At 44.1% G+C, this 7949-nt stretch overlaps 1 non-coding gene across 1 annotated transcript; it reads left to right on the top strand.

The window, feature by feature from the left end:
- The first annotated feature begins 5191 nt into the window (after positions 1-5191).
- trnag-gcc (transfer RNA glycine (anticodon GCC)) lies at positions 5192-5273 on the top strand. The gene has a single exon. It is a non-coding gene; the product is annotated as a tRNA-Gly (tRNA).
- Positions 5274-7949: the final 2676 nt, after the last annotated feature.

Below are 7949 nucleotides of genomic sequence, written 5' to 3'. Positions count from 1 at the left end.
ACCAACTCTCTTCGGAACAGAGGAACATAGGAGTAAGCTATTCAGCCCATCGAGCCTGCTCTGTCATTCAATTCGATCATGGCTGATCACCTACCTCAAAGCCCCTTTCCCATGCTATCCCCATATCCCTTGATGTCATGAGTATCAAGATTTCTATCAATTTCTGTCTTGAACATGCTCAATGATTGAGCTGCCACAGCCCTCTGGGGCACAGTATTCCAATGATTCACCACCGTCTGAGTGAAGAAATCCCACTCATCTCAGTTTTAAATGGCCTACTCCTTATTCTGAGACGATGTCCTTTGGTTTTAGACTCACCAACCAGGGCAAACATCCTGTCTACATCCACACTGTCACGCCCTGTAAGAATTTTGTCAGTTTCAATCAGATCACCTCTTATTCTTCGAAACTTGAAGGAATACAGGCCCAGTTTCCTCATAAGACCATCCCACCATCCCAGGGAATAGTCTGGTGACATAAAAACAAGAAATGCTGGAACCACTCAGCAGGTCTGGCAGCATCTGTGAAAAGAGAAGCAGAGTTAACGTTTCAGGTCAGTGACCCTTCTTCGGAAGTGACATATATTAGAAAAGTCACAGGTTATAAGCAAGTGAGGTGGGGGTGGGGCAAGAGATAACAAAGGAGAAGGTGTAGATTGGACAAGGCCACATAGCTGACCAAAAGGTCATGCAGCAAAGGCAAACAATATGTTAATGGTGTGTTGAAAGACAAAGCATTAGTACAGATTAGGTGTTAATGGACTGAATATTGAACAGCAGGAAGTGCAAACCTGAAAAAAACAGTCGGTAAGCAAACTGAACAAACCGAGATGAAATGAAATAAATGCAAAAAAAGATTAGTCTGTTGACCCTCTGTTTCACCCCCTCTATGGCAAGTGTATCCTTCATAAGATGAGGAGACTAAACTGTACACAATACTCCAGTGCGGATTCACCAAGGCTCTATACAATTGCAGCAAGACATCTTTATTCCTGTACTCATGACCCCTCGTGTGGGTACAACATACCATTTGCCTTCCTAATTGATTGCTGCACCTGCACAAGAGCTTTTAGTGCCTCAGGAACAAAGACACCCAGGTCCCTTTGGACATCGACACTTCCCAACCTCTCACCATTTAAGAAATACTCTGTCTTTCTGTTTATTCTACCAAAGTGAATAACTTCATACTTATTCACATTATATTCCATGTTCTTGCCCATTCACTTAGCCTCTCCAGGTCCACTGGAAGCCTCTCTGCATCCTCTTCACAACTCACATTTCACCGAGCTTTGTGTCATCTGCAAACGTGGAACTATTGCATTTAATCCCCACATCCAAATCACTTATATAGGTTGTTAACAGCTGTGGCTCCAACACTGATCCTTGCAGTACCCCAATAGTAACAGCCTGCCATCCTGAGAAGGACCCGTTATTCCTGCTCTCTGTTTTCGGTCTGTTAACCAATTCTCAATCCATATCAGTTTATTATCGCCAAGCCGATGTGCTCTAATTTTGTTTACTCACCTCCTGTGTGGGACCTTACCAAATGAAAATACAAATACCACACATCCACTGGTTCTCCTTTATCTGTTCTGTAGGTAACATCCGCAAAAAACTCAACAGGTTTCTCAAACCAGTTTTCCTTTTCATAAATCTATGTTGACTCTGCCCAATCATATCATCATTTTCGAAATGTCTAGTTATCACATCCTTTATAATTGGCATATTCTTCTCCATGCTGCTATTGTACACTTTCAATGACTCAGATGGGGGAGTTCACCTGCACATCAGAGCTGACGACAAGCTGTTCAACTTGGCAAGACTGTGCGCCAAGACCAAAGTGGGTCAATTCCTAGTCTGTGAGTTGCTATTTGCTGATGATGCTGTGCTGACATCCCATCATGAAGTTCATTAACAGCAGCTCGTATATCGGTTCTCCCTGGCCTGCAAAGAGTTTGGACTGACGATCAGCATCAGGAAGATGAAAGTTATGGGCCAGGACGAAGAGACTGCACTTTCCATCAACATCGACAACCTCACTTTGGAGGTTATCAACAGCTTCACATACCTTCAATCAACAATCACCAGCAATCTGTCCCTTGATACTGAAATCAGCACCAGGATTGCCAATGCTGCAGCTGTCATGTCAAAGTTGAGAAGACAAGTGTGAACCGACAGCAAACTGACCGAAAATACAAAGCTCCCCGTGTACCAGGCTTGTGTTCTCAGCATCCTCCTTTATACTAGAGAAGCACAAACAACTTCTACAAGCCAAAAAAAAAGCGGCTGAACAGGTTCCACCTCCACTGCCTCAGATGGATACTGGGCATCTCCTGGCAGGACAGAGTGCCGAATGCGGAAGTACACCAGCGTGCAGGGATCCGCAGCATGTTTGCCCTCTTGAGTCAGCGGTGACTCTGTTGAGTGGGCCAAATGGATGACGGTCACATTGCCAAATACATGCTCTATGGTGAGCTTGCTATCAGCACGAGATCAACAGGTCAGGGAAAAAATCAAGTCCTTTGGAGAGGTTTGAGTTAATTCAGGAGAGTGGGTATGGATTTATAAATGGGAGTTCATGCTTGACGAATCTAACTGCATTTGTTGATAAACTATCTGAGAATGCTGATGAAGGGAATGCAGTGGATGTTGTTTATATGGATGTTACGAAAGCATTTTATAAAGTACCACATAAAAGGGTGGTTAACAAAATTGAGGTTCATGGATTAGGAGGGTCAGTGTCCATTTGGATAGTAAATTGATTTAAAGACTGAAAACAGCGAGTCATATTAAATGGTTCTTGGTCAGACCGGAGGATAGTCGACAGTGGTGTTCCCCAAGGGTCAGTGCGAGAACCACTGCTTTTTTTGCTAAAGGTAAGTGACTTGGATCTTGGAATACAGAGTAGAATCTCAAAATATGCCGATGACACCAAACGTGGAGGAGCGGCAAACAGTGAGGATGATATGAACTGCCTGCAACAGGACAGTGATATGCTAGCAGAATCGGCAGACAGGTGGCAGATGGAATTTAATAGTGACAAGTGTGAGGTGATGTATTTTGGCATAAGGAATAGGGAGAGGCAATATATACTTAATGGCACAGTTCTAAAGAGTGTGCTGGAATAGAGGGACTTGTGGTTCATGTGCACCGATCTTTGAAGGTGGCAAGACATATTGCGAGAGTGGTTCGCAAAGCATATGGGATCTTGGGCTTTATAAATAGAGGCATTGAGTACAAATCAGGGAAGTTATGCTGAACCATTATGAAGCTCTGGTTCGGCCCCAGTTGGAGTGTTGCTTCCAGTTTTGCTTAACACACTTAAGAAAGAATGTGAGCGTCCTTGAGAGGATGCAGAGGAAATTCACCAAAATGGTTCCTGGGATGGAGGATTTTAGTTACAAGGTTAGGTTGGAAAAGCTAGGGCTGTTCTGCCTGTATCAACTGAGAGTGAGAGGAGAATTGATGGATGTATTTTAGGCTATGACAGTTTTAAATAAGTTGGCAAGGAAACATTGTTCCCGTTAACTATTGGTACAAGGACTAGGGGACACAGACTGAAGGTTTTGGACAGGAGGTACATGGGGAATGTGCGCAATAACTTTTTTTACACTGATTGGTGATGATCTGTAACTATCTGCTCACGAGGGCGGTGGAAATGGAGACAATCGAGGATTACAAAAGGAATTTGAATGGGCACTTGAAGGAAATAATTTTACAGGGCTATGGGGATCGAGCAGACATGTAATAACTCGTCTCCACTCCTGGTACTTCTAAATCCAACACATTCACTATAATGTGAACAATTCTTTCCTGTTGTGTCTCTCTCAGATTTGTCAACTTCACTGCATTGGAGTGAAGTGACATCTACTGGGAAGAAACAAGAAGTGCCGTGATGAGATCAGCCATGATTGTATTGAATGGCAGAGCAGGCTCGAGTGGCTGACTTGCCGACTCCGGCTTCTCGTTCTTATGTTCATCGAATCATACAGCACAGGAGGCCATTCGGCCCTATTGTGCCTCTGCTGACTCTCTAACAAAAAGATGCAATTAGTCAAACCCCCTGCCTATTTCCCCATAATCCTGGAGAATTTCACTTTGAAATATTTGTCCAATTCCTTTATGAAAGTTATAATTGAATCTGTTTCCACCACCCTGTCAGACAATTCATTCCAAATCCGAATCAGTTACTGGGTAAAAAGATCTCTCCTCACATCCCCTTGACATTTTTGGCCGATTATTTTAAATCTGTGTCCTCTGGTTACTGACCCCCAGGACAGTGGAAACAGTTTCTCCCTCTCGACCCTATGAAAATCCTTCATGATTCTGAACACCTCTATTAAATCTTCCCTTAACCTTCTCTACTCTGAGGAGAACAATCCCAGCTTCACCAGCCTGTCCAGAGAACTGACACCCTGCATCTCTGGGATCATTCTGGTAAATCTCCTCTCAAATGTCTCAGAAGCTTTGATGTCCTTTCTAAAGCCTGGTGCCCAGAACTGGACACATTACTCGAGCTGAGATCGTGCCAGCGACGCCCACATCCCACGAACAAATAATAAAACGCTCCCTAACCAGTCCCCAATTCTTAAGCATTTATCGACGCTCCCTGCCCAGTCCCCAAATCTTATTCATTTAGAAACGCTCCCTGCCCAGTCTCCAACTCGTATTCAATTATGGACACTCCCTGCCCAGTCCCCCGTTCTTATTCATTTACAGACGCTTCCTGACCAGTACCCAAATCTTATTCATTTAGAGACGCTCCCTGCCCAGTCCCCAATTCTTATCCATTTACAGACGCTCCCTGACCAGTACCCAAATTTTATTCATTTAGAGACGCTCGCTGCCCAGTCCCTAATTGTCTCTCTGATCATGTGGAGTTAAAGCAATTCTTCCAGTCAGTTAGTTCAGTTGTCATTTCATGAAAAATTCGGTCATCCTGACTTCGTCAGTGACCTAATGGTTCAGGTGTCTGAGTGATGTTAATCATGATGTGATGAAATGATTGTATGTTCCAGTCTTTCCGTGGTGGGTTTTCACACTGAGTAGAAACGTGTTGGACATGGTCTGGAAATGTTTCACACCACTCCATTCCCAACTTCATTTACTTACAGAAGATATATTTCCATCATTACACAGCTGGCTGCACAGCCAGAAGCTGTGCTGAAGGTGACAGCTGTGCCTGTGCAACTGACAAGGTGGCCGAGAGGTTAAGGCGATGAACTGCCAATCCATTGTGCTCTGCACACGTGGGTTAAAATCCCATCCTTGTCGCTAGTTTATGAATTGTTTAGCGCATTGTTTATGTTGGGGGCGTTGATGTGTGAAGTCAGCCTCGAAACCTGTTCTTGTCTCTGTCCAGACAGTGATTCCAGAATTGGTTATACTTTATTAAAATTGAGACAGACAATTGGAATTCTTCACCCAAACTGCTCTGGAATGAAGATCAAATAGGGATCATGAAACGGAGCAGGATTTTTCCTCCCCTCCTTCCTTCCATCTTTACTTTCTCTGGCTTTGCACCAAGTGAAAGACAAATGGGAAAAGCAAATGGCGAGGGAGCAGATGCAGAAAATTATCCTTTGGCAAGAAATTTATTTTCAAATCTTCTTGATAGATTAAGTGAGTGAGCAATGCTTTGGCAGATGGAGTTGAAAATGAGGGGTCATCTACTACCTACTATCAGAGTGTTTTTTGTCAGAGGTGAGATGTTAGAAACGGCGGAGGAGCAGAGACCCGAATACTGAATTAATAAAAGCTAGTGGACTGGTAGAAAATAATGTGAAAAGTGAACAGGATCTTAAGATTGGAACTCATGTTGCAGTGATATAAAGCTTTGTGCTCCTGAAGTAAATGTCCAAGCCCAGATTGTGGGGAATCTGTGGAGAGTGATTTGGTTTTTATTCATTCTTGGGTGCGAGTATCGCTGATAAGGCTAGCATTTATTACCCATTCCTATTGCCGTTGAGAAGGTGGTGGAGAGCTGCCTTCCTGAACTGATGCAGTCCGTATGGTGCAGGAGCACCCACAGTGCTATTGGGGAGGGAGTTCCAGGATTGTGACCCAACAACAGTGAAGAAATGGCGATATCGTTCCAAGTCAGGATGGTGAGTGACTTGGAGGGGAACCTGCAGGTAGTGAGTTCCCATGCATCTGCTGCCCTTGTCCTTCGAGGTGGTAGTGGTCACGAGTTTGGAAGGTGCTGTTGAAGGATATTTGGCGAGTTGCTGCAATGCATATGGAGATGGTACACACTGCAGCCACTGTTTACTGGCTGTGGAGGGATTGAATGTTTAAGGTGGTGGGTTAGGTGCCGATCAAGTGGGCTGCTTTCTCCTGGATGGTGTTGAGCTTCTTGATTGTTGTTGAGTGGGATGTATTCCATCACACTCCTGACTTGTGCCTTGTAGATGGTGGACAGGATTTGGGGTTTCAGGAGGAGAGATACTTGCTGCAGAATTCGTAATCTCTGCCCTGCGCTTATAGCCACAGCACAGATGTGACTGGTCCAGTTACGTTTCTGGTCAAGATGTTGATGGTGGGGGATTTAACGATGATAATGCTTCTGAATATCCAAAGGTAGATTTTTTACTCTCTCTCATTGCAGATGTTCACTGTTTGGCACTTGTGTGGCCAGAAGGTTGCTTGTCACTTATCAGCTCAAGCCTGAATGTTGTTCAGGTCTTGCTGCTTACAGGCACAGACTGCTTCAGTATCTGAAGAGTTGTCAGTCATCATCTAACATTCTCACGTCTGAATTATGTTGAAGAGAAAGTCGTCAATGAAACAGCTGGGATGTTTGGGTCTAGGACACTACCCTGAGAAACTCCTGAGGCAGTGTCCTGGACTGAGACGATTGGCCTCCACGAACCACAACCATCTTGCTTTGTGCGAGGTATGACTTCAACAAATGGAGAGTTTTCCCCTGATTCCCATTGACTTCAATTTTGCGAGGGATCCTTGATGCCGCACTCACTCAAGGGCAATTACTCTCACCTCTCCTCTGGAATTCCACTCTTTCGTCTCTGTTTGGACCAAGCTGCAATGAGATCATACGAACAGAAGATCAGAAGAACTAGTAGCAGGAGTAGGCCATTTGGCCCCTCGAGCTTGCTCCGCCATTCAATAGGATCATGGCTGACCTGATCATGACCTCAACCCCACTTTCTTGCCTGCCCACATAACCCTTGGCTCTCTTGTAGATAAAAATCTTGAAGACATTCAATGACCCAGCCTCCACTGCTCTCTACGGTAGAGAATTCCAAAGATTAATAACCCTCTGAGAGAAGAAATTCCTTCTTAAATGAAAAACCCCTTAATCTGAAACTATGTCCCCTAGTTCTAGATTCCACCACGAGGGGAAACATCCTCTCAGCATCTACCCTGTCAAGCACTCTCAGAATCTTATATGTCTCAATACGTTCTCCTTTCATTTTTCTCAGCTCCAATGAGTATCGGTCCAACCTGCTCAACTTTCCTCATACGACAACACCTTCATCACAGGAATCAATCCAATTAACCTTCTCTGAACTGCCTCCTATGCAAGTATATCCCTCCTTAAATAAGGAAACCAAAACTGTACACAGTACGCGAGGTGTGGTTTCACCAGCACCATGTACATTTGTAGCAAGACTTCTCTACTTTTATACTCCATTCCCCTTGCAATGAAGGGTAACATTCCACTTGCCTTCCTAATTATTTGCTGTACCTGCATGGTAACTTTTTGTGATTCATGTACAAGGACACCCAGATCCTTCTACACCGCAGCATTCTGTAATCTCTCACAATTTAAATAATATTTTCCTGTTCTATTCTTCCTACCAAAGTGGATAACCTCACATTTTCCCACATTCTACTCTATCTGGCAAATTATTTCCTGGAGCTGAGAGACCCTGCCAGAACCTAAATTGAGCATCGATGAGCAGATTATTGCTCAGTGTGTGGTTCTTG

Source organism: Heterodontus francisci, chromosome 50, assembly GCF_036365525.1.
Source record: "Heterodontus francisci isolate sHetFra1 chromosome 50, sHetFra1.hap1, whole genome shotgun sequence".
In the NCBI taxonomy this organism is placed as follows: Eukaryota; Metazoa; Chordata; class Chondrichthyes; order Heterodontiformes; family Heterodontidae; genus Heterodontus; species Heterodontus francisci.
The sequence above is the reverse complement of the archived record's forward strand: the minus strand, read 5'-3'. Positions and strand labels throughout refer to the sequence as shown.